The sequence below is a fragment of the Chiloscyllium punctatum genome, chromosome 2, assembly GCF_047496795.1.
Source record: "Chiloscyllium punctatum isolate Juve2018m chromosome 2, sChiPun1.3, whole genome shotgun sequence".
NCBI lineage: Eukaryota > Metazoa > Chordata > Chondrichthyes > Orectolobiformes > Hemiscylliidae > Chiloscyllium > Chiloscyllium punctatum.
Window position 1 is genome coordinate 46652139 of NC_092740.1, and position 27873 is coordinate 46680011.

Here is a 27873-nt window from a genome sequence, read left to right on the forward strand (position 1 = left end):
AGGATCTGACAAAGTTAGTGTGGATTTATGAAAGGGAAATCATGTTTGACAAATCTACTGAAATTTTTCATGGATAAACCTATTTGTCTTTATAAGGTGGAGCCAATGTTTGTGGTTTACTTGGACTATCGGTTAGCTTTTGACAAAATCCCATGTAATAGGTTAGCATGTAAATTTAAAGTGCATGGGATTGGAGTACCGACATGAATAGAGAACTGACTGCAGACAGAAAACTAAGAATAAGCAGGTATTTTTCCAAATGTCAAGCAATGACTAGTGAGGTAGTACAGGGATCAGTGCTTGGACCCCAACTATTCACAATGCTTATCAATGGTTTAGATGAGAGAATGAAATGTAGTATCACCAAGTTTGCAGTTGACACAAAGCTGAGTGGAGGCTAAACTGTGAGGTAGAAGCAGAAATGCTTCAGTTTGATTTGGACAAGTTGAGTGAATGGGCAAATGCTTGGCAAATGTAGTATAATCTGGATAAAAGTGAGATTATCCACTTTAGTAGCAAAAACAGGAAGGCAGATTATTATAGTTTGGCAATAAATTTGAAAAGTGGGAGGTGCAAGAAGACCTGGGTGTTCTTGTGCACTAGTCATTGAAAGTAAGCATACAAATGCAGCCGACATAAAGAAGGCAACTGGTATGTTGGCCTTTGTAGCAAGAGAATTTGAATACAGGAGCAAGAATATCTTGATGCAATTGTACAGGGTCTGGAGTATTGTATGCAGTTTTGGGTCTCTTTACCTGTGGAAGGATGCGCCGGTCTTGGAGAGAGTGCATCAAAGGTTTGTTAGACTGATTTCTGGGATGACAAGACTGAGGTGTGAAGAGGAACTGGATCAGTTAGGACAACATTCGCTGGGGTTTTGGAAGAATGAGGGGGATGACTAAGAAATCTATACAATCCTAACAGGACTTGATAGAGTAAATGCAGGAAGGATGTTCCTGATGATACCCAGAAAACCCTTGTAGGTGGCCTCAATTTTAAATGTCTATGCCCACTAGTCAAAACTGTTGCTCAAACCATACAAATTCCAAATATGTCTAGTCATGTGTCTCCCATATAGACAACATATATGCAATATGGAATCAGGCATGTGACTCTGAGCAACAATGGCTCTCTTCTCCAAATCTTTTAAAATTCAAAAATAAAACAAAGAACTGTGAACACTGAACATAAAAAAATAAATTTCTGGGGAAACTCAACTGGTCTGGCAGAACTTGGAGAGAAAGCAGAGTTAACACTTAAAGGGTCACTGGACTCAAACCATTGCTGGAGGAATGGAATTTAAACACAGGGAGATTATGCTGCAGCTGGAGTACTGTGTACAGTTTTGGTCTCCTTACTTGAGAAAGTCGAAAATCACACAACACCTGGTTGTTGTCCAACAGATTTATTTGGAAGTATAAACTTTTAGAGCGCTGCACCTTCTTCAGGTACCTAGTGGGGTAGGATCATAGGACACAGACTTTATAGTAAAACATTAAAATGTCATTCAATTGATGCGAAGTATTGCTATTAAGTTTTTAATCACTTAGAATGGGGATGTAGGTTTTGAACAGCAATCTAGGTTTGTTCAATATCTATGACTCTATGACTCAATACTTTGCATCAGTTGTATGACACTATGACCTTTTGCTATTAATTCTGTTTCCTATGATTCTGCCCCACTAGCAGCACTCCAAAAACTAGTGCTTCAAATAAACCTGTGGGACTGTAGCCTGGTGTCGTGTGATTTTGAACTTTGTTCACCCCAGACCAACACCGGCACCTCCACATTATGCTTGAGAAAGGATGGACTGGCACTGGAGGGAATGCAGACAAGGTTCCATAGGTTGATTCTGGAATTGAGAGGATTACCTTATGAAGAGAGATTGAGTAGACTGGAACTATACTCATTGGAATTTCAAAGAAGGAGGGTGAATCTTATAGAAACATGTAAAATTATTAAGGGAAGAGATAAAATAGAAGCAGGAAGGTTGTTTCCACTGGTGGGTGAAACTAAAACTAGAGGGCATAGTCCCAAAATAAGGGGGAGCAAATTTAGGACTGAGTTGAGGAGGAACTTGTTCACCCAACGGGTTGTGAATCTGTGAAATTCCCTGCCCAGTGAAGCAGTTGAGGCTGCCTCATTGAATGTTTTTAAGGCAAAGATAGATAGAGTTTTGAATTGTAAAGAATTTGGGTTATGGTGTGCAGGCAGGTGAGTGGAGTTGAGTCCACAAAAAGATCAGTCATGTTTTTAATGAATGGCGGAGCAGGCTCGATGGGCAAAATGACTCCTATTTCTTATGTTCTCATGTTTCCCTCTGTAGATGCTGCCAGATCTACTGAATTTTCCCAGCAATTTCTGCTTTTCTTTTAAAATTCAAAATTTCTTTGGCACATATTCCCTGCCACATTATTGTTGCTACCTATCTCAGCTGTGACAATGACAGCATTCAAAGATTGCCACAGATTGGAAGGAGAAAGAAGAGATGAAGCAGGAAAAAGGATCACAGATGTTGGGCATTAATTCAGAGGCTGCCCAAGAACTACATCTTCAGATCCAAGCATTTGAAACATGGCCCTGTCTGGTCTGAAGTCAAGGTTTAGTACAGGGAAGCCCTGTGTATTGCTGTGAAATTCATAAGCTTTTATGCAATTGAACCATTCAAAGACACTACTAGTGACATTTTCAAATTAGTCACATTTCTGCCCACTAATGCTTCAAGTACGTCACAGAAGCTTTGGCTTCCAAGGTCAGCATTTATGCCACCTCCCCAATTGTTAAAAAAAGTAAGTGTGTTAGGTTTACTAATTAATGTGACTTAGAATGCATTTATAAGCAAATTAAATAAAAGTCAATTTTATCATTTTAGATCTTGCTGATTAGGCTGCATTTGTTGTGCTATTACGAGTTTTTGTCCCCTCACATGACAGATGGCATAATGGTCTCAGGAAAAGCTCATGGCATGAATGATCACTACTTTAAAAAAATGCATGGCTAGGGAAATAGCTTAAGAATCTGGATTTATTTACTTTAGAGTAGCATAAATGTACAGGTGGCCTGATAGGTTTTATAAAATAATGAAACCAATAGCTGGAATGCCTATTGATAGATTATTTCAGTTTAACAAATGAGGGAGAAGTGCAGTTAAATTCTCTAATAGTGGCTATATGCTTATTATTAGTTTGTTGCTATTTTCTTAGAGAGTGGTAAACCTCGAGAATGCACTGTTCACTGGTGTAATAGATGCTGACTTTCTCTTCCCACCTTATTGGTAGTTATTACAACCAGAACCCAGAACCTAATAATTCATGTTATTGTGAGTCTAGATGGGATACTCCAAATTGTCAAGCTCATCAGTGAGGAGGGATGAACTGGTGTCCCTTATTTATTCACCAGTCCCGTTTTTATTAATAAAGTTAATTCACAAAGGATCTCCTCCTTGCAATATATTTCTTCCCGTTAAATATAATGAATTTAAGTTTTAAAGGATTCAATTTAACTGGGCTTTCTTGAATTTACAGAAGAGTGAATTTATTAGCTACTAAACATAGAAAGAAATGATAATGCAACACACATACACAGAATAGAAATGAGAAGTGAGTTAAAAGAAAAGATATATGTTAGAAGATATACAAGTCTCTCTGGGTCATTCGTGAAGAGTAGATTGTGGAACATTGATAGTTAAACATTTCAAGATTCTTGGCTTTGCAGATTAGTTGCAATCCTTTTGGGCTTTTTTTGATGGTGGTTGACTGGCATCACTCAGACAGAGAAAGTATTTTTTGTCCCTTTTCCTTTTGATTGATGTATTGGCTTGCTGGCTTCTAGCTCTTAGAGCAAGTGAATTCCTTTACCTGCAACACAGGGCTGACTAGTGGATGGTTCTTTGACTGAGACCTTCACAGCACAAGTAATACTTGAACTCAAGCAAGTACGTGAGTGCCTCAGCTCACTGGCATACAAGAGCTCCCAGCTCCCTAACACACTTTTTCCATTAATACACCCCTATCCATTCTTCAAAGGGGAAGAATGTCTGTCACTCAGACTACTGACTTTCCTCTATCATGATTACAATCTGAGGCAGATCCCAGGAGATTACAGTTCAGCTTATAGTATAGTCTATCTTTTTAAGTATATCCCTCAGAAGCTTCCTTAACACCACATCAGGTGTGACATTCCAAGATCTTTCTCTATAGACAGCCTCTGAATTTACATCCACTGTTATTTTGACTATAACTCTTTTCTTTAAAAAAAAAGTGTTGGAATTTAAGTCTATAGATAATCATGAATTGTGATCTATGTCATGTCAATGTTGCAGAGATTGCATCACATGGAAGTTAAGTGGTTTTGCAGATAACATATTGACTGATGTGATTTCCTAGATTAATTTTGATTACCTGAGAGTTTGGAGAAGAAATATTGTTTCTCTACTGGCCTGGAGTTTTTTTCTCTATTTTCTGCCCAGGAGGTTTGTGGGTGTAGGTTTGTAGGTTGTGGGTGAATAGGAATAATTTAATCTTGACACTGAAAGCCACGTGAGCTGTGGGCAGTTTAATGGACCAGCTGATACTCTTTTTCCTTGTTCACCATTTTCTTATAGATTCAGAGAATCATCGAATTGCTACCACCCACAGGTGGATATTCTATCTGTTGTGTCCATGCCAACTCACTGCAAAAACAACTCAGTTCATCCCGAGCCTTGCTTTTTCATTGTAATCCTGAAAACATTTTCTCTTCAGATAATTACCCAAATATCTTTGTAATGACATCATCAAATCTGCTTTCATCAAAGTGCAACCTCTATCCAATCTCAGCTCAACTTCCTCTTCTTCAAGGAGAACAGCCACACCTTACCAGGCCAGGCCAACATCTATCCTGTGTGAAGTCAGACATACTGCACTATTCTTTTTAAATCTTGACTATATTTTCTATGCCACTATTTATAAATCCTTGAATTCCATGTGCCTTATTAACCACTTTCTCAAGTGATCCTGCAACCTTTAGGGTGCTTTCCAAAATGCCATGCAACTGGGCTAGCTGGCATCTTACAGGAATTACTGTTTGTTTGCAACCTAATTGCTCTCTGGGCATACATTCCTGACTGCTGCGTAGTTGCGCATGTACCTTGCTTACAGGGAACCTTGCTCCTCCTGTTCAAAACGTAATCCTGTAACCTAGCTATAAGTTATCCTTCCTAATGTTTCAATGTTAATTTTTGCCTGATCATGTTCCTATGAAGTGCCTTGGGAGATTTTATTATATTGAGGACACTGTATAAATGCAAGTTGTTGTCATGTGGCAGAATGGCTCAGGGGTTAGTCAGAGCCAGGGACCAAAGATTGATTCCATCCTTGGGTGACTGGCTGTGTGGAGTTTGCACATTCTTTTGGGTCTCCTCCCACAGTCCAAAATGTGTGTGTTAGATGGATTGGCCATACCTAATTGCCTATAATGTCCAGGGATGTGTCGGCTAGGTGAATTAGACGTGGGAAATGCGGGGTTACATGGATAGTACAGAGGGAGTGGATCTGGATGGGAGGACCTGACAGTGTGAACTTGATGGGCTGAATGGCCTACTTCTATACTGTATGGATTCAATGATTTGATTCTTTACTGATTTGTGCACATCTACACCTAGGCTGCTCTGTTCCTGGACCTCTTTCAGAATTGTATCTTTTATATTGTCTCTCCTCCTCATCTTAGGAAAATGTATCACTTCACATTTCTCTGCATTAAATTTCAATTTAAGTATCCACCTATTCTACCAACTATCCCCTTCTGCAATACAGTATAGTTTACAATGCCTTCAAGTATTGAAAGTTTTCACAAATCTTGAAATAATGTCCTACTCATCCAAGTCAACATAGAACATTGAACAAAACAGCGCAGAACAGGCCCTTCGACCCTTGATGTTGCGCCGACCTGTGAACTATTCTCAGCTCATCCCCCTAATCTATCCCAAAATCATCCACGTGCTATCTAAGGATTGTTTAAATCTCCCTAATGTGGCTGATATGATTACATTAGCAGGTAGGGCATTCCATGCCCTTACCACTCTCTGCATAAAGAACTTGCCTCTGTCATCTGTCTTAAATCTATCACCCCTCACTTTGTAGTTATGCCCTCCTGTACAAGCTGACATCATCATCCGAGGCAAAAGTCTTTCTCCGTCTACCCTATCGAATCCTCTGATCATCTTGTATGTCTCTACCAAATCCCCCCTTAGCCTTCTTCTTTCCAATGAGAACAGACCCAAGTCTCTCAGCCTTCCTTCGCAATACCTTCCCTCCAGATCAGGCAACATCCTGGTAAATCTCCTCTGCACCTTTTCCAATGCTTCCACATCCTTTCTATAATGGGTGACCAGAACTGTACACAATATTCCAAGTGTGGCCGCACCAGCATTTTGTATAGTTGCAACATGATATTGCGGTTCTGGAACTCAATCCCTCTACCAATGAAACCTAACACACCGTATGCCTGTTTAACAGCACTATCCATCTGGGTGGCAACTTTCAGGGATCTATGCACATGGACTCCAAGATCCCTCTGCACATCCACACTACCAAGAATCTTCCCATTGACCCAGTACTCTGCCATCCTGTTATATTTCCCAAAGTGCATCACCTCACATTTAGCTGCATTGAACTCCATTTGCCACCTCTCAGCCCAATTCTGCAGTTTAACCAAGTCCCCCTGCAACCTGTAACATTCTTCCAAACTGTCCACTACTCCACCGAATTCAGTGTCGTCTGCAAATTTACTAATCCATCCACCTATGCCTGCGTCTAAGTCATTTATAAAAATGACAAACATCGGTGGTCCCAAAACAGATCCTTGTGGCACACCACTAGTAACCGGACTCCAGGCTGAATATTTTCCATCAACCACCACTCGCTGCCTTCTTTCAGAAAGCCAGTTTCTAATCCAAACTGCTAAATCACCCTCAATTCCATGCCTCTGCATTTTCTCCATCAGCCTACCATGTGGAATCTTGTCAAAGGCTTTACTGAAGTCCATGTATACCACGTCAGCTGCCCGACTCTCATCTACATGTTTGGTCACCTTCTCAAAAAACTCAATAAGGTTTGTGAGACACGATCTGCCCTTGATGAAACCATGTTGACTATCTGAAATCAAATTGTTGCTTGCTAGATGATTATAAATCCTATCTGTCATAATGCTTTCCAAAACCTTTCCTACAACAGAAGTAAGGCTCACTGGTCTATAATTACCTGGGTCATCTCAACTGCCCTTCTTGAACAATGGCACAACATTTGCAATCCTCCAGTCCTCAGGTACTAAACCTGTAGACAATGATGACTCAAATGTCAAAGCCAAAGGCTCTGCTATCTCCTCCCTAGCTTCCCAGAGAATCCTCGAACAAATCCCAACCAGCCCAGGGGACTTGTCTACTTTCACTCCTTCTAGAATTGATAACACCTGTGCGTACCTAACCTCAATCCTTTCTAGTCTAATATCTCGTACCTCATTCTTCTCCTCTACAATATTCTCCTTTTCCTGAGTGAACACCGATGAGAAATGTTCATTTAGCACCTCTCCGATCTCTACAGGGTCCACACTCAACTTCCCACTTCTGTCTTTGACTGGCCCTATTCCTACCCTAATCATCCTTTTATTCCTCACATACCTATAGAAAGCTTTAGGGTTCTCCTTTATTCTATTTGTTAAAGACTGCTCGTGTCTTCTCTTTGCTCTTCTTAACTCTCTCTTTAAACCCTTCCTAGCTGATCTGTAACTCTCCATCACCTCATCTGAACCATCTTGTCTCATCAACACAGAAGTGTCCTTCTTCTGCTTAACAAGAGATGCAATTTCTGTAGTAAACCATGGTTCCCTTACCTTATCACTTCCTCCCTGCCTGACAGGGACATATTTATCAAGGACACGCAATATCTGTTCCTTAAACCAGCTCCACATTTCCATTGTCTGCATCCCCTGCATTTTGCTACCCCATTCTATGCATCCTAATTCTTGCCTAATCGCATTATAATTGCCCTTGCCCCATCGATAACTCTTGACCTGTGGCTTGTACCTATCCCTTTCCATCGCTAAACTAAATGTAACTGAATTATGGTCACTCTCTCCAAAGTGCTCACTACAACTAAATCAAACACCTGCCCTGGTTCATTACCAAGCACCAGATCCAGTGTGGCCTCCCCTCTTGTCGGTCCTTCGACATACTGTGGCAGGAAACCCTCCTGTACACATTGGACAAAAGCTGATCCATCCGACGTACTAGAGCTATAACATTTCCAGTCAATGTTGGGGAAGTTGAAGTCCGCCATAATGACCACTCTGTTCCTTTCACTCCTACCCAGGATAATGTTGCTAATCCTCTCTTCCACCTCCCTGGAATTCTGCGGCGGCCTATAAAAAACTCCAAGAAGTGTGACCTCTCCTCTCCTGTTTCTAACCTCAGACCACACTTCCTCAGTAGACGAGTCCTCATCAAAAGTTGTCTCAGCCACCGTTATACTATCTTTGATTAACAGGGCCACACCTCCCCCTCTTTTACCACCTTGCCTGTTCTTAATGAAAGATCTAAATCCTGGAACCTGCAACATCCATTCCTCACCCTGCTCTATCCATGTCTCTGAAATGGCCACAACATCGAAGTCCCAGGTACCTATCCATGCTGCAAGCTCACCTACCTTATTTCGGATACTTCTAGCGTTGAAGTAGACACACTTCAAACCACTTCTCTGTCTGCCAGCACATTCCTGTGACCCTGAAATCCTGTCCCTGTCTTTCCTACTCTCATCCTCCTGTGCACTGCAACTCCACCTCCGGTTCCCATCCCCCTGCTGAGCTAGTCTAAACCCACCTGAATAGCACCAGCAAATTTCCCCACCCAGGATATTAGTACCCCTCTGGTTTAAGTGAAGACCGTCCTGTTTGTACAAGTCCCACCTTCCCCCGAATGAGCCCCAATTATCCAAGAACCTGAAACCCTCCCTCCTGCACCATCTTTGCATCCACGTGTTTAGCTGATATCTCTCCATATTCCTTGCCTCGCTATCACGTGGCATGGGTAACAATCCAGAGATAACAACTCTGTTTGTTCTCACTCTCAGCTTCCACCCTAGCTCCCTGAAATCCTGCCTTACATCGCTATCCCTCTTTCTACCTATGTCGTTGGTACCTACATGGACCACAACTTGAGGCTGGTTACCTACTCCCATCAGGACCCCAAAGATACGATCCAAGAGATCATGGACCCTGGCACCTGGGAGGCAACACACCAACCACGAGTCTCATTCGTTCCCTACAAACCTTTTATCTGAGCCTCTAACTATTGAGTCCCCAATGACTAACACTCTCCTCCTTTCCCTCCTTCCCTGCTGTGCAACAGGGACAGGCTCTGTGCCAGAGCCCTGCGCCCCACTGCTTGCCCCTGGTAAGTCATCCCCCTCAACAGTATCCAAAATGGTATACATGGTTTTTCAGGGGAACGACCACAGGGTATCCCTCCACTGACTGTTTTTTCCCTTTTCAAGCAGTCACCCAGCTTTCTTCGTGCCTAGGTGTAACGACTTCCCTGTAACCCCTATCTATCACAGCCTATTCCTCCCAAATGATCCGAAGTTCATTCAGCTCATGCTCCAGATCTCTAACACGGTCTTGGAGGACCAAGAGTTGGGTGCACTTCCTACAGATGTACTTGGATGGAACACTATTGGCGTCCCTGACCTCAAACATCATGCAGGAGGAACATTGCTCTCCCTGCACTGCTAGTCCCCTAGTCACAAAGTATGATATGTCCCTGGTCTTTAAGGTTAGAGGAGGTGGTTAGGTGGGAGGCCCTACAAAGGTATGGTCACGGGTTGAGAAGACACTGACTTATATAGCAGGACGGAAATAAAAATAAGATGTCCCTCTTTTCCCAGAAACCTCTGCTCTCTGACTTCAAATTTAAAAGCACAAATCCATGACTCACAGGTCCCGGTAGGCCCTGGTGCAAGTTCCCGCCCTTCGAGTTGCTGCTGCCACTGAAAAACAGAAATGGAGGACTCCTGCGCTTGTGGTAAGTTGTTAAAGGCACAAACCGCTCCCGGCAGGCCCCTGATGCAAGCTCCCGCCCTTTGAGTTGCTGCTGCCGGTGCCGCTGAAAAACATCACAAGTACAGATCAAAAAAGCATATCCCAATAGTAAAAGCTGGGAAATCCCACCCTGTATATTCCTCAAATTCAAAAAGCTTCTGTTCAACACTATTCTTTGTTTCCCGTAACTCAACCAACCTCATTCCAATAACCCAACACTACTGTTCTCTTCAAGTTCCTTATCTGACCTACTGAGGGTTTCCAGTATTTTCTGTTTATATTTCAGATGCCTGGATTTTGTAAATTTTTTTGTATGTAAAATAAATTTACATCTCCATTTTGACTAAAATGCATAAAGTTAAAATTTGTGAAAAACATACTGAGTACCTTGTGTGTTATCACCACAGTGAAATAATTGCAAATGATTAATCGCTGTGTCAGAGAACAGTCACACTCATACAGTACAATGCTTCACAACAAGGATTTTATAAGTTGCTTTCTCAAGAGTAGACCACTTTGGATGCCCTCCATATTTCATTCAACTGATGAATTGTGGAGTGGGAGATTGCTAGCCTTGTCTTGGTTTCAGTGCTGTGTATTTGTGGACCTACATTCACAATGGGCTGAAATGTCTCACTAAGCTCACCATGAATTTTCTTTGAATGTATCTTTTGTTAGTGATGATCCACACAAAATCCATAACTCCCTATTTCAGCTCTTCACCCATCAAGGATAGGTCTTGCTTGGCTTTGGTTATTAGGGCAGTCTTCCTCGGCATATCTGATGTTCCAGAACTTTTTACCATCATTACCATCTCCAAGATGTTCTGAGACATCAGAACTGATGCCTGTCATAAACTTTCCTCCTTTGACATTAAAACTTATTTAATAGTACAGGTACACAATCTTCTATCTGAAATTCCAAAATCTGAAAGCTCTATAATTTTTTTTTGGAGTGTAGAGTGTCATTTTGGCGCGCGAGCAGGTGACCCAACTCCACACCCAATCGAACCACATCACCCAGATGTGGCATAGCGGTGTGGCCCAGCACTGGTTTTACCAGCGCCACACTCTCAGCACTGGCAAATGTCAATTGTGTCTTAGAACTCATACTAATCACACATGTGGCTGCTGTTAAGTAATTTTTAAAAATTTCATTGTGAAAATGACATTTATTCCGAAATCCAAAAAATTCCAAATTCCAAAAAAACAACTGTTCCCAAGGATTTTGGATAAAGGATTGTGTTCCTGTACTTTGAAATGCATAGGGATGAAAGTTGAATTGTAAATAAGGCTGATGAGAAGAGAATTGCAGTTTTTGAAAAGTTGGTCTTGGCAAAGCGACTTTCGAGCAATGAAATTGGCCACTTGAAACTTTGAATTCCAGCATTTGATGAAGTTTTTAGCTAAATTGATGAAGTTGTTTTGGGCAATAGCTGGTGACAATAGGAAATAAACTATCAGGAAAGAATAGGCCAGGATGGAGAAAGATCCGGATAGGTGGACATAATCAGAAATTGGACACATGACAGTGGTGCATAAAGTTGTGATGAACAGAGCGAGATGTCCCTAGCCCCTCATAGACCGTAGCTAATTATGAATGGATGGTTGGAAAGCTAAAACAGCACCACACACATTCCCTCACCGCTCCCCACCCCCCAACCTTTCTGCCACACATCTTACTCTTGATAGTCATCTATCAGTTTTAATTTGATGTATGAAATACCAACAATATTGTTTTGTCCAGCACTCACATTTTTTCTGATAGTATCAAAATAGCTACAGAATACAGAATAAATGGTAAGCAGCAAATAGGCGGTTAGTTTTTCTTTTGTTCTGAAACAATTTTATGATTTCAGGCACAATGATTTCGGCAGGAGGGAGTTCCCTTTGTTTCTTTATTGTAATAATTATGTGCTTTGTTGCGCATTAACTTTCCCCTTAGCATATTATTTTGCAAAAAACAACCCTTTGTTTTCCCATTTAGAGTGTAAATTTGGAAGGGTTTTCCAATTGAGGCTCTTACAATAGTAATAGTATATCAAAAACATTGTGCAAACAGCAGCTCCTTACTATATCTGTTACTAGGGAAACATCATTTCAAGTCTTTAAAAAGGTCAGTCTTTGCTCGGTGGTATTTTCACCTCTCATTTAGAAAGCTGTATTGCTCAGTCCTACTCCAGAGTGCCAAACACATAATTTGACATAATTCCTCAATACGGGACAGAAAACAATTCCACCATTGGAACTGTCATCTTTCAAGCAAGACATCCAACTGAAGACCTGTCTGCTCCTTCAAGATGACATAATAGATTCTACAGAATTCAAATTATCCCTCAATAAACATAAAAAAAATTCTAGGTCATTTATGTCATGTATGAGTCTCAGCGTTGCCCCCATAGACTTATTCTTCCTTGTCTGAATATAAATGTTTCAATTCATTTCCTCATGATTCAAAGCCTTGATTTTCAGCTTCATTCTTGTCACCCGTTTGCAATACGTAATGGTCTGCTGAGCCTGGACTCAATGTTACCTTTTCTATTGGTAGTGTGCCCTAAGTCACAATGTAGCATAACAGAGGCCACTACAAGGTATGAAAAGAGTAGTGAGGCAGACATTTCCCAGCCCCATGAGCAACATGGGCAGAGGTAAGTCAACTGGGAAAATATGGGAAGAACAGAAAATTAAGGTTCTCAATGATGAGGGAAAAAAAGCCCAATTTTATGCATAGGAATTTTAACAACTGGATGAGAATCTCACTAGTGAGTGTAGATGGACCACTTTGCATGCGTTGACACCTCATTATTATCTAATCGTGCCTCGTTGATATACAGTTTGCTTCTTTTTTATTCATTGATGGAATTGATGACTAGGTCAGCATTTAATCTCAGTACATACCCAGAGCATTGCTGAGGCCTGGAGTCAGGGTGGAAGAATTCTTCCCCAAAAGGACATTAATAAAGCAGATGGGTTTATGCAACAATCAATAGTGATTACATGGTTGCTATTAAGATCGCTTTTTAACTGCAAATTCTTTTAATAAACTGAATTCAAATTTCATCATCTGCCACAGTTGGCTTTGAACCAATGTACCCAGGACATTAGCCTGGGGCACTAGGTTTCTAGTCTAGTGACATTAGCACCGCATCACCTCCCCTCCAGTCAATTCAGAGAAACTAGCTTGTGACAATACAGATGAAAGTCTGAGTGAGGAATTGGCGGCTGCAGTTTGCGGGAATTTTCTTCAGTACCCATCATGGCCAGGATTCCCAAAATCTCAGGGCATATTACATGGTCTGTGACCCTCTGCATCCTTTGTCCACAAAGGTTGGCATTGGGCGTGTACCAACTTCACCCCATCACCACAGCCTGTCTCTGTCTCATTGGTGGTGGAGCTCAGCAACCCCTTCTATCGCAATGCTGCTGACTAAGCTATCTTGTGCTCTGGGACTGCTCCCCATCTCATGAATCAGAACAGGGTATATCTCAAGGCATTTAGCTAGCTGTCCTGTGACTTGTATGTTTAATGTCTCTCTATCTTGTTTCACTTTTGTGTGCATTGCTATCTCATTCAGAATTGAAAGTTTTGCACTGGTTCTTCCTTGCTTTGTTTTTTTGACTGCAGGCACAAAAGTTTCAATTTTGCCAGTCAAGAGGGTGGACATGTTTCAATACACACTGCACTCTGCCAAGGGGTTTGTCATTGGTCAGGGGGTCCCGCTACGTTCAGTCAAGAGTGTCGTCCAGTATCAGTCCAGGGGCTAAGGTATGGTCAGTCAGCCACCAGTGGTAATCACAGCTATGGGTTCTGTATCCATGCAGTTCAGACAGTGGGTCATGGCCAGTCCTGCAGATACAGTGCATCTGTTCTAGAGAATGGCGACCCTTCCATTAAGCCAGGGTCCCAGGCTGTGATGGAGCTGGTTGGCCTCAACGTTTTTTTAATAGATATTTTTATTAGAAATTTAGCATTTTTACAAGTTTACAAAAATAAACAAAACTCTCAAGTACAAACATTGATATACAATTAAATCTTAAATATATAATCACCGAAATTTAACAAAAGAAAAATACCGAGAAAGAAAAAAAACAAAACTCAACTAACTACTAATCTAACCTACAACTAACCAGAGTGTATATTTGAGTCTCTTACATTATTCAAATAAGAGAAAGAGAAAAACAAAACAAAACAACAACGGATAACATAGAAATTGGGTAGTGAGATACATGCTCGGAATGTGTTAACATCAACTGTAACAAAACCCGTATTTGTGCGGGATTCCTCCCCCAAGGGGCCCCGGACCAGCCAGGTTTGTAACCTCAATTAAATAAAAGCCCTTGTTAGGATAGCCGAAATATCTGTATTTATATAATTCAAGAAGGGCTGGGCCTCAACGTTTTGGGTGGGTGACCCCAGGGGGAAGGGAAAGTCAAAATAAAATTTTCTAAAAGCACAGAGGGGACACTGGTGATACATTTTGCAAATATATGTTCACTTTTCATCATCATCTGTGTGAATAGATGTCATTTTATGTGCAGTTACAAGAACTTAACTAGAGAAGCTAATCATCCTCAGAGTCGCACAATATTCTAACATGCTGAAAGTGTCCTGGCCAGGTTAGTGGTTGAAGGGTCAGACACATCTGAAGTGTCCTGAGAAGCGACCTCAGGAGGAATTTGTGTATGGTTCCTCTTTCACCTATCTCCTTGTATGGAAAGGGCACGGAGTGAGGTCTAGGTCCTTTAACGCCCACCCCCCTCTTTTAGAGTGTATCTAAATGAATGCCTCAAGGGGATCCTTACTATAGACTCTAGAAGTTCAGTTACTTACAATTATATCAAGGATTTAGGTGAGGGGCGGAATGGTAATGGATCCAAAATTGATGATAAGATAAAGCTGGGTAGGCAAAAAAGTTGTGAGCAGAACACAAAGAAGGCAGTTTTCTCTATGATAAAGGGGAATTTTACATGACCTGTTACCTCAACTGAAATTGGATTTCTCCTTGTGTCTGGAATCTGCATTGAGGAAATTAGACTAGCTATGAGCTGTCTGTTCTCAGGGCATCTCCTTTGGGGAGTCAGGGTGCTCCTTTGGAGAGCTGAGGTGCCACTGTGCAGGGGTAAAGTTCAGGGATCCTCTGTGGGAAGGTGGAAGGCAGGCACACAAGGTATCCTTCAAGGAGTTGGTGTAAGGTTTCCTTTGGGGCTGTTAAGTGTGAAGGCAACTTTATGTGAAAAGTGCAGATACTCCTTGGACTGTCCAAATTGTCAACACCTCTTAAGTACTGTGAAGAATTGTTCAAAAGAGGCAACTTGTCAGGAAGTGCTAGGAATGTCATCAAGTGTCAACCTAATAAGAAGTGTCAATAAGTATCAGTTAAGTATCAGAAAGCATTTTTTAAGAATGAGAATGATTATCTTGATTGGAGTGGCGCTGGAAAAGCACAGCAGGTCAGGCAGCATCCGAAGATCAGGAAAATCGACACTTCTCAACAAAGTCTAGTCTGCAATATAACATTTTAAGTAATGGGACCTCAAATTTTCTTCTATGTGTAATAGTTCTTGTGTACTCAATGAGTTGATATCATAAGTGAAGAAGGATAGGGCAATGGTTGGAAGTAGGTACTCAGTTAGTTCAGGGTTATGAGCAGCCTTAGACAATGTGTAGAATGCATTAAGTTGGGTTAATAAGTAATGCCATAAGATCTGGTCCTGAGATATATTTAGTGCAGATAAAGCAACAAATATGTTGGTGAAAAGACATGCTTGTCTATAAGAAGACATTGGGACTGACAAAGTTTTCAGTGAACTATCCAAAAAAGCGCACAATTTCAGAGTGTATGTACACTTAAGACCATTGTAGGGGTTGTGTTTCATGACTAATTTAAACTAGGTGTCTATTGGATGAGTATTTTGATGGATAGCTCTAACTCCTTATTGAATGGATGTTTGTTAACAGAAGGAAGTAAACACTATAAGAGACACATTTGTTTTCATAAGGAATTACTTGAATGGATTTTAATGTATGAATTTATTTGTTTATTAGTCAGCATGTTATTTTCTATACTGACATTATCCATAGGCATTGTCAGCACGCCTCCTGAGCTTTTCATTCAGGATGGGTATAGGGTGAATCGACATGGAAAGGGTAGTGATTAGGAATATATGAGTTAGCATGTGGTGAAATAGGAGCTATAAAGAGGATGAAAGCAAATTACTGCGGATGCTGGAATCTGAAACCAAAAGAGAAAATGCTGGAAAATCTCAGCAGGTCTGGCAGCATCTGTAAGGACAGAAAAGAGCTGACGTTTCAAGTCTAACTGACCCTTTGTCAAAGCTTTGACAAAGGGTCAGTTAGACTTGAAACGTCAGCTCTTTTCTCTCCTTACAGATGCTGCCAAACCTGCTGAGATTTTCCAGCATTTTCTCTTTGGGCTATAAAGAGGATGGTTGGGTGCATAGGGCAACACCATGTGTATGGGGCCAAGGAGTAGATGGAATAGGGTGGTATGAAGGAATGAACCATAGGGATCGGTAGATGGGTGTAGGGTGGTATTGTAACCATGAAAGGCCAGGGACAATGGGTACATATGCACAGGGCAGCACAGGATTTATGAGGAACCGTAGGGAAAGGTAGGGGACACAGGGTGATGTGTTTGGGGCCCAGGGAGTGTGTGAATGTGAAGGGAATCAAACAGAAGGAATGTTTATTTTTCAATTTTTAATTTACACTTTGAGCATTGAGCCAGAGCTCCAAGGCAAGTTTTCAACCCAGCCCACCCCAGAGGTGGCAGCCTCTGAAACACTTTCTGGTTTTCTTTGCCAATTGAGTTAATCTTTAACAGACTGAAAATGGAAAATGTGGGTGGCCATTTCTAAAGGTCATGTTCATGGAGTTGGGATTTCTCTGGACTCTGCACCGAATCCAAAAAAGAATATCAGTGCCAAAGCGTTTGCAAAGAAATATAAAACAGATAAGTGATTCAGCCAGACAGTCAGCTGAAATATAACATGGGAAGTGCAAGATTATCATTTATAAATAAAAATGGGAAGCACAACATTTTTCCAAAGATGGGAGACTAGTAAACATTGGTATTAAGAGATATTTGAGAATCCTTGAATCTGGAGCATAGAAAATAAGCATAGCAAGCAATTAGGAAAGTAAATGATATATTTATCCTTACTGCAAGGAAGGGAGTTGTGGCGGTTAGATGTTGAAAGTAAGACTGTCTCGCTGTAATTAGGTGGGGTTTTTGTGAGACTACACCTAGAGTGTACATTTTTAGTTTCTGTATTTAAGGAAAGATATACTTTCCTTGGAGTAGGCTTGTAGCACACATTCACTCGGTTAATTCCAGTGATGAAGGATTGTCCAATGAGGAAAGATTTGGAGTAGAATGCCTTGTAGTCTCTGGAGCTTAGAAGAATAAGAGTGAGCTCATTGAAGCATCACAATTCTTAGTGGGCTTGACAGGGTTGGTAATGAGAGGCTGTTTCCCTGGCTACAGAGTCCCAAACCAGCAATCACAGGGGATACTAAAGAATCAAGGATTGGGGATAGCATGAGAAGTTGGAATTAATGCAGGATTTCAACCTTGATTGGAATAAAACCTCTTGCTCCTATTTCTGGTTTTCTTCTGTTTAATAAATCCAAATTGATGTTTATATGCAAGCTCATAGTATGCATTAGGGAAAGCAATATTAGTTTCACTTACCGTGAGATTGGAATTTAAGAGTACAAAATATCACTACAGGGAATTGGTGAGGATACATTTATATGGTTTTAGCCTGTTTACCGAAGGGAGTATGCCCTAGAGGGAGTATATCAAAGCTCACTAGGCAGTTTGTGGGATGAAGGCATTGTACTTAGAGAAGAGACTGAATAGAATGGACCCGTATTCCCTGGAGTTAAGAAGAATGAGAGGTGATCTAATTTTAATATAACTGTAGTGATTGTAACAAGGTCAGCCTGGTGGACATCATAGAATATGAATTCCCTGACTGGGTCTCTTAATCCATTCCAATCAGGGAGGCCTGGCCAACAGATAAGAATAAGAGTGTCAGACACCCTGTTCATTCAGCGCTGGCACGGAGGGAGCTGACTCAGTGTCAAGGATTCTCCACACATAACTAAAATGTGACTTGGTGACGGGAGACCAGCCTCTGTGGGGTTATTTCAAGAACCAATTCTTTTTGGACTTAACAGAGTATGTGTGAGCAAATATTTCCTCTGGCTAGGGGAGATAATGTAATAATTCCTGAATAGAATTGTGTCCATTTAAGACTTTGATTGGGAGAAATTTCTTCACTCAAAGAGTTGTGGACCTTTGAAATTCTGTACCCCAGATCACTGTGACTTCTCAGTCATCATGATTATATTTGAGTCAGAGCTTAATAGATTTTTGGATGCTAATGGAGTTAAAGGACATAGAGGTAGTGGAGAAAAGTGGAGCTGAGATAAGCCATGATCTTATTGGCTGACCAAGCAAATGTGATGGGCCAAATGGTGTCCTCTAGCCCCTATTTATATTCATAAACTTCTAAATACTAGTCAACTCTGTCCAGGATTATTGTCTCTCAACATCCCTCATCACTGATAATAGTCTGACTGGGCTTTTTGGAACAATCCACATGCCATGATTTAAGTTATTCAAATATCTGTTTCACAGATTTGCTGAAGTTCAGGTAGTTCCCTGGATTGAAATAATTCTCTACAGTTTGAGATACCTAACAGGACAGGGCGGCAGGTTAGTCATAACCTCAAAGAGATTTTCAGAAGCCTAACTGGAATTGTGTATAGCAACATTTCAAAGCAAATGTGAAATAGATTCCTCTTTGTGCACCGATGGGTGAGCAGTCCAATTTGAAAGCCGATTTGTTCAGAGAACCATTACCAGTAAGTTCCATAACATTACACAAGAAGGCGGATGTCAATGGTTGCCCATTGATCCCACCATTAACAATGTGATTTAGAATGTACATACCAGCTTTGGCCAATGAAAAATTAGAAACTAACAAATAGACCAGAAAGTAACTTGCGGAGGCAGAATGTAATTATTAATTAATATTGTGCATCTGTTTTCACAAAAGAGGGAGATGGGGCAAACATTGTAGTTAAGGAGGATGAGTGTGAAATATTGGATGAGACATATATAACGTGGGAGATTAAGATGTTCAGCAGCTTTCAAAGTGTGTACATTATCAAGCTTGGATGAAATGAATCCCTGCTAGAAGAAGCAAGGGAAGAAATAGCAGAGGCTTGACCATCGTTTACCACTGTTTATAAAGGGAAGACCAGGCAATCTAATCTTGGTGGGTATTGAAAAAAAAAGTACAGTTAGATCTGAAATTGGCTGATTGGCAGGAAGAGAATGGTATTGGCAAACATTGGTCAGTGTTTTTGTGACTGGAAGAGTGATTCAGACAGTACTGCGGGGTTCAGTATGAGGTCTGTTGCTTGTTGTGGTATATATCAATGATTCAAGCTTAAATGTAAGGCTATGGTTAAGATAATACAAAAATAAGCCCTGTGATTGATAGCAAAAAAGGAAGCTAGAGACTGCAGGTTGATGACAATGACTGGTCAGAAAAGTGGTAAATGAAATTCAAACCTGAGAAGTGTGAGGTACTGCATTAGGAAGCAAATAAGACAAAATAATACATTGTAAATGATAGGTTCTTCAGTAGTGCAGATGAACAAAGGGAAAATGCATATATCCCTGAAGATGCTGCAAAGATTACGAAGGCATATAGAATATCTTTCTTAATTGGATGAAGCTTAGAAAATAAAAATGGAGACGTTATTCCAGAATAATACACAATACTACTTAGATCACAACCAGAGAAATCTGGCCAGAATGTTGATCGCTAAGATTAGTTTTGATAGCTGTTTCTTTACCTGCTTGAACAAAATAGCATTAAACGTCTCCTGTTTTGTACAGTGCTCCATCTTTCTGCGTAACATACAGTTAGATGAAAAGTTCTTTTGCACCATTCTATCTTATCCTTGAAGAATGATGAATGTTATAGCTGCACATTAGTGTTTTTATATTACTACTTTGTGCATGCTGTGATGCACGCTCCCTTGTATGCTGATATTGTGTTTTTATAGTCTCTGTAGACCTACTAAAAGCAATTTTATCTGAGTTCTGGGAAAGTGTTTCATGAAGCATTTGTGACACCATTGTTAGCAGACCATTTTAAAAAGAGAAAGAAAGAAGATACCTAAATTATCTATCATAGAAGATATCTGTGTAGCATATTTAAAAATTACAGCAGTACTCTTTCATATAGGAGGTCACATACTGTTGTGAGTAGCATCCCAGCCTCTTAATCTGAAGGTCCAAATTCAAGACCCATTTCTGGACTTGTTGACAAGGAAGGTGACCAAATAGATTGAGTATCAATCTTCAGATCCTTCCAATATATGCCAATCTCAGACAGCAGCAGTGGGAGCTACCCTACTCAGTCATGTGAAAGAAATAAAGTGGAATTTCACTCATCTCTACCCTTAGCTTCAGGCTACAAAATGCATGTAAAGCAGGTATGTTTCTGCAACAGTGCAGCCTCCTTGGGGGAGCATTTGGCTGGATTGCGTAGATTGCATTTCTGCCAACAACCCCTCATTACTCTCTCTAGCTGGGTTAGATTCATAGTGGAGGTCATGGCACTGTGGATCAGACCTGCCTTTGGACAGAAAACTCAAGAGCAAAAAGGAACCTTTTGGTTTTTTTCAGGTAGATTTTATTTCTACCTTAGAAATGGAAACAGTATTGAGCACATTTATGGTTATGTTTCCTTTGCAGTAAAGGTTTACTAAGCTCTAGCAAAATTGTAATGGGGGAAATATTTTTCCAGAAAGATGAGAGGATTTTTTTTTAATGCACTCATGGAGCATGAACATCACCAGTTGGCCAGCATTTATTACCCATCCCCAGTGAGAAGGTGGTAGTGAACTGCCTTCTTGAACTGCTATTGTCCACAAGCTGTAGGTAGACCCACAATGTCATTAGGGAGGGAATTGCAAGATATTGACCCAGTGACAACAAAGAAAGGGTGATATGGTTCCAAGTCAGGATGATGATTGGCTTAGAGGGGAACTTGCTGGTAATGGTATTCCCATGCATCTGCTGCCTGAGTCCTTCGATATGGAATTGGTCATGAATTTTGAAAATGCTGTCTAAAGATCTTTAGTGAATTTCTGCAATGCATCTTGTACATGGTACGCACTGCTGCTACTGAGCATTGGCAGTGGAGTCTGCTAACAATGATGTGGTGCCAATCACGTGGGTTGCTTTGCAACAAGGTTTTTGAGTGCTACTGGAATTACAACCGTTCAGGCAAGTGGGGAGTAGTCCAACACACTCCTGACCTGTGTTGGTGGACAGGCTTTGGGGAGTCAGGAAATGACTTACTCACTGCAGTATTCCTAGCCTCTGACCAACTCTTACAGTCACTGTTTTTGCGGTGAGTCCAGTTGAGTTTCTAATCAATGGTAATCCCCAGGATGCTGATCATGGGGGAAATACAGTGATGGTAACACCATGAATGTCACGGGGTGGTGGTTGTCCCTTATTGGTGCTGGTCATTGCTTGGCATTTCTGTGGTGTGAATGTTACTTATTACTTGTCAGTCCAAGCTTGGATGTTGTCCAGACCTTGTTCCATTTGAGCCTGGACTGCTTCAGTACCTCAGGAATCACAAATGGTGTCGAACATTGTACAACCATCAATGAACATTCCCACTTCCAACCATGCAATGGAGCAGCTGAAGATGGTTGGGCCAAGGGCACTATCCTAAGGAACTCCTGCAGAGATGTTCTGGAGCTGAGATGACTGACTTCCAAAAACCCTAACCATCTTCCTATGTGCCATATATGACTCCAATCAACAGAGAGTTTGCCCCCTGATACCCATTGATTCCAGTTTTCCTAGATCTCCTTGAGGTTCAGAGTTGCCACTCTCTCCTCATCTCTGGAATTCAGCTGTTTTGTCCATGTTTGGACCAAGGCTGTAATGAGGTCAGGAGGAGAGTGGCCCTTGCAGAAAACAAGACTGAGCGTCACTGAGCAGGTTATTGCTGAAGAATAATTGGCTGGGTTGGATTTGTTCTACTTTTTATATACAGGACATATCTGGGTAATTTTCCATATTGTTGGGTAGATGCCAGTGTTGTAATTACGCTGGAACAGCTTGGCTAGGGGAGCAGCGGATTCTGGAGTACATGTCTTCAGTCCAATTGCCGGAATGTTGTCAGGGTTTGTAGCCTTTGCAGTCTCCAGTGCCTCCAACCATTTCTTGATATCACATGGAGTGAATCAAATTGGCTGAAAACTGGTATCGGTGATGCTGGGACCCACTGGAGGAGGCTGAGATGGATCATCCACTCAAAGATTCTGTCTGAAGATTGCTGATCCTTCAGCCTGACCCTTTGCATTGATGGGCTCTTCCATCATTGTGGGTAGGGATATTTGTGAAGCCAGATTCTGGATTGGTGGTGCTGGAAGAGCACAGCTGAAGAGAACCAGGCAGCATCCAAGGAGCTTCGAAATCAACGTTTCGGGCAAAAGCCCTTCATCAGGAATAAACTAATATCATTTATTGTATCCGTTGCTCCCGATGCGGTCTCCTCTACATTGGGGAGACTGGGTGCCTCCTAGCAGAGTGCTTTAGGGAACATCTCTGGGACACCCGCACCAATCAACCACACTGCCCCGTGGCCCAACATTTCAACTCCCCCTCCCACTCTGCCGAGGACATGGAGGTCCTGGGCCTCCTTCACCGCCGCTCCCTCACCACCAGATGCCTGGAGGAAGAACGCCTCATCTTCCGCCTCGGAACACTTCAACCCCAGGGCATCAATGTGGACTTCAACAGTTTCCTCATTTCCCCTTCCCCCACCTCACCCGAGTTCCAAACTTCCAGCTCAGCACTGTCCCCATGACTTGTCCGGACTTGTCCTACCTGCCTATCTCCTTTTCCACCTATCCACTCCACCCTCTCCTCCCTGACATATCACCTTCATCCCCTCCCCCACTCACCCATTGTACTCTATGCTACTTTCTCCCCACCCCCACCCTCCTCTAGCTTATCTCTCCACGCTTCAGGCTCACTGCCTTTATTCCTGATGAAGGGCTTTTGCCTGAAACGTCGATTTCGCTGCTCCTTGGATGCTGTGCTCTTCCAGCACCACTAATTCAGAATCTGGTTTCCAGCATCTGCAGTCATTGTTTTTACCATATTTGTGAAGCCTCCTCCTTTCAGTGTCTAACACCAATCACAACTGGATATGGCAGGACTGCTGAGCTTAGATCTGATTTGTTGGTTGTGGAATTGTTTAAATCAGTCCAGTATTTGCTGCTTCTGCTGTTTGCCATACAAGTAGTCCTGTTTGGTAGCCTCATCAGGTTGCTATCTTATTTCTCGGGATGGTTGGTGTTGTTGCTTGCATGCCCTTCTACACTCTTCACGGAACCAGGGTTGATCCCCTGCCTTGTTGGTAATGGTTGAGTGGGGGATATACCGGCCATGAGATTACAGGTTGTGCTGGAGTACAGTTCTGCTGTTGTTGATGGCTGGGTAAAAACAATGACTGCAGATGCTGGAAACCAGATTCTGGATTAGAGGTGCTGGAAAAACACAGCTGTTCAGGCAGCATCCGAGGAGCAGTAAAATCGACATTTCGGGCAAAAGCCCTTCATCAGGAATACAGGCAGAATGCCTGAAGGGTGACAACAGACAATAGACAATAGGTGCAGGAGTAGGCCATTCTGCCCTTCGAGCCTGCACCACCATTCATTTTGATCATGGCTGATCATCCTTAATCAGTATCCTGTTCCTGCCTTATCTCTATAACCCTTGATTCCACTATCCTTGAGAGCTCTATCCAACTCTTTCTTAAATGAATCCAGAGACTGGGCCTCCACTGCCCTCTGGGGCAGAGCATTCCACACAGCCACCACTCTCTGGGTGAAGAAGTTTCTCCTCATCTCTGTCCTAAATGGTCTACCCCATATTTTTAAGCTGTGTCCTCTGGTTCGGCACTCACCCATCAGCGGAGACATGTTTCCTGCTGCCAGAGTGTCCAATCCTTTAATAATCTTATATGTCTCAATCAGATCCCCTCTCAATCTTCTAAACTCAAGGGTATACAAGCCCAGTCATTCCAGTCTTTCAGCATAAGGTAGTCCCGCCATTCCAGGAATTGACCTCGTGAACCTGCGCTGCACTCCCTCAATAGCCAGAATGTCTTTCCTCAAATTTGGAGACCAGAACTGCACACAGTACTCCAGGTGTGGCCTTACCAGGGCCCTGTACAGCTGCAGAAGAACCTCTTTGCTTCTATACTCAATCCCTCTTGTTATGAAGGCCAGCATGCTATTAGCCTTCTTCACTACCTGCTGTACCTGCATGCTTACCTTCATTGACTGGTGTACAAGAACACCCAGATCTCTCTGTACTGCCCCTTTATCTAATTTGATTCCATTTAGGTAGTAATCTGCCTTCCTGTTCTTGCCACCAAAGTGAATAACCATACACTTATCCACATTAAACTGCATCTGCCATGCATCTGACCACTCACCTAACTTATCCAGGTCACCCTGTAATCTCCTAACATCCTTATCACATTTCATCCTGCCACCCAGCTTAGTATCATTAGCAAATTTGCTAATGTTATTGCTAATACCATCTCCTATAACATTAACATATATTGTAAAAAACTGCGGTCCTAGTACTGATCCCTGCGGTACCCCACTGGTCACTGCCTGCCATTCCAAAATGGAGTCGTTTGGAGAGATAAATGAGAGGAGGATGGGGGTGGGGAGAAAGCAGCCTGTTGTTGATGGCTCACAGCACCCTACAGATGCTCAGTCTTGCATTGCCAGATCTGTTCAAAGACTGTCACATTTAGCACGGTGAAAGTGCCACCCAACACAATGGAGGGTATTCTCAATGTGAAGGCAGGACTTTGTATCCACAAGGACTGTGCAGTGGTCACTCTTACTGATACTGTCATGGACAGATGTAGCTGGTAGATTGGTAATGATGAGGTCAAGTATGTTTTTCACTCTGGTTCCCTTCCCACCTGCTGCAGACCCAGTATAGCAGCTGTGGCCTTTAGGACATGAATAGCTCGATCTATAGTACTGCTGCTGAGCCACTGTTGGTAGCAGACATTGAAACCCCCCACCCAGCTTACATTTTGCACCCTTGCCACTCTCAGTGCTTCTTCCAAGTGATTCATCACCAAGAGAGAACTTAATGTGATAACCAGCAAAGGTTTCTGTGCCCTTATGTAATATGAAGCCATGAGACTTTGTGAAGTCCTGAGTCAATGTTGAGGGCTGCCAGGGCAACTCCCTCCCCACTGTGTACCACTATGTCACCACCTTTGCTGAGTCTGTCCTGGCAGTGAGACAGGTCATATCCAGGGATGGTGATGATGCTGCCTAGGAGATCGTCTGTAAGGTACCAATCTATGATTACAATTATGTCAGGCTATTTCTTGACTAACGTTCTGTACAAGGGCCCCAAATCCCTCAAAATGGCAGCTCTGTGAAAGAGCTCTCCCAATTTTGGCACCAGCCCCTAGATGTTAGTGAGGAGGACTTTGAACGGTTGACTGGGCAGTTTATGCCAATGTCTTTTCTAGAGTCTAGCTCAATGCCAGGTGATCAGTCTGATTTATTTCTTTGTTGAGACTTCATAATGATTGATAAACTAAGTGGCTTGCTAAGCCATTTTAGAGGGCAGTTGAGAATCAAATATATTGCTGTGGCTCTGTAGGCCAGACCAGGTGAGGTTGGCAGATTTCCTTTCTAAAGAGCATTCATGAGCCTGATGTGTTTTGTTTTCTGACAATGGTTTTGTGGTCAATAGTCAATTTTTAATTCCAGATTTTTCTTTTTTATTTCACTATCTGCTGTGGCAGGATTTGAATCCAGTTGCCAAACATTCTCTGAGTTTCTGAATGAATAGTTTAATGATAATACCAGTGTGCCATTACCTCCCTGAAAATGTTGCCATTTTGAGGGATTTTGGGTCCTTGCACAGAAAATTAGTACACAAGTGTAGCCAGTAATTTAGGAAGGCAAATGTTTTATTAGCATCCATTGCAATGGAATCTTATCTGCAGTCATATAAAGTTAGCATTAGGGTTTAACTTCTGAGATGAGATTGACTAAAATTTTTCTATAGTTTCTCAAGTTTGGAAGCATGAAAGATAATCTCATTGAAACAGGTTTGAAATCTTCACTGAATTTATAGCATGCACTTTATTTCCTACCATCCTGAAGATAGCCCAGTGATTCACTCATTTGGATCATCACATGCTGTATTCACAAACCTGGATATTAAAGTGACAGGATTGGTGGTGAATTGATGAGTGCAGATTTAAAACTGTGTCTGATCAAAACAGAGAATTTCAAACTAATATACTGAACTGGACCTGTGTTCTTAGTCAGCTTGACCAGGATGTTGTTCTTCCAACGGGAGATATGAATTTCCACAAAAAAAGTAATCCTTCACTCCCTTAGGAATAAAGTAGGCTAGATAGGCAAATGACTGCTTTCACTGTTAAAAATGTTGTAACATGACCTTAACGGTCCTATCTAGTCCAATAACAAACTACTTTCCAAGATCTTTTCTGAATTTGCCCTTCAGAACAACAGCCTGTGTTGTCTTATTCCTTTGCGTAGCTGAGTGTGGTGTTGAATATGCTTTCCTTATGTTATTATATCTTGCACAATTTGATTCCCTCGAGATGTCTCTTCTTGAAGAAAAGGAGACCCAGCTTGTGTTATTTCTCATAACTCTAGTTTGCAACAGTGTGGATCAGTTTTGTTGTTATTCTCTGAAATCTCTCCAGGGGCTGTGTTGGTTCCCTATGTTGCACAGATTGAAACCCCAGGTAGATTTCTGGTTACTGTGACATACAGAGGTAAATAGGCCCTAGAGACAATGTAGTGGAGAGCAACATTGGTGATCCTAACGTGTAGTATTCTAGGTGGACTCATTTTCATGCACTATAGCTTGCAATGTGTACAACAGAGAAAAATGCTCCATGGAGGAGCTGTTGCTTCTTGACTATGGTTGCCAACTCTGAAGGTTTCATCACATGACTTGTTTCATGTCATTAGTCAGCCAACATATCCGTCTCTTTGTTGCAGTGCCTTCCAATGCAAATTGGAAAATAAAATCATTCATTACCCAATTGGATGAAGTTTGACTTTCAGCCCAACAAACATTTATTATCAAATATTTTTAAATCGTTTAAAAATATTTAAAGAAAATGATAATTTTTTTTAACGTCCCAATGATTTATCTCTGTGGTTACACACAGCAATGTTCTGGACAAGGATCCTTAAGAGCCTGAGAACACTATTTATGACCCTTGGCAGTAGCGTATGAAATCTGTGGAATTAATGGCTGCAAATAGTTTCTTATTGCCTGCAGAGTTGCAATCTCCCAGTGCCTGGTTGTTGCCCTTTTCAGAGACCATTGATTATTACCAATCGATGTTATGAAGCGAAATAAAAATCGGCTGATCTGTGGCGATGTGAGAGCAATGTTCGATGAGTATGTCATTTTGGATGAGTATCAGAAATGCAGAAGGACTGCAGTTGATCAAGATGGGCCTTACTAAATCTGAATTAATGCAACTTCTCTTCGGAAGGTTGGTACAGAGTTGATGGGCTGAATGACCTCTTTCCAAACTGTAGGAATTCGATGAAAGAGCCTTAGTCTTGTTTGTTGAAGTGATATATTTGATTGATTTTAATTAAATATTGTGAAAGTGGCTTAATTA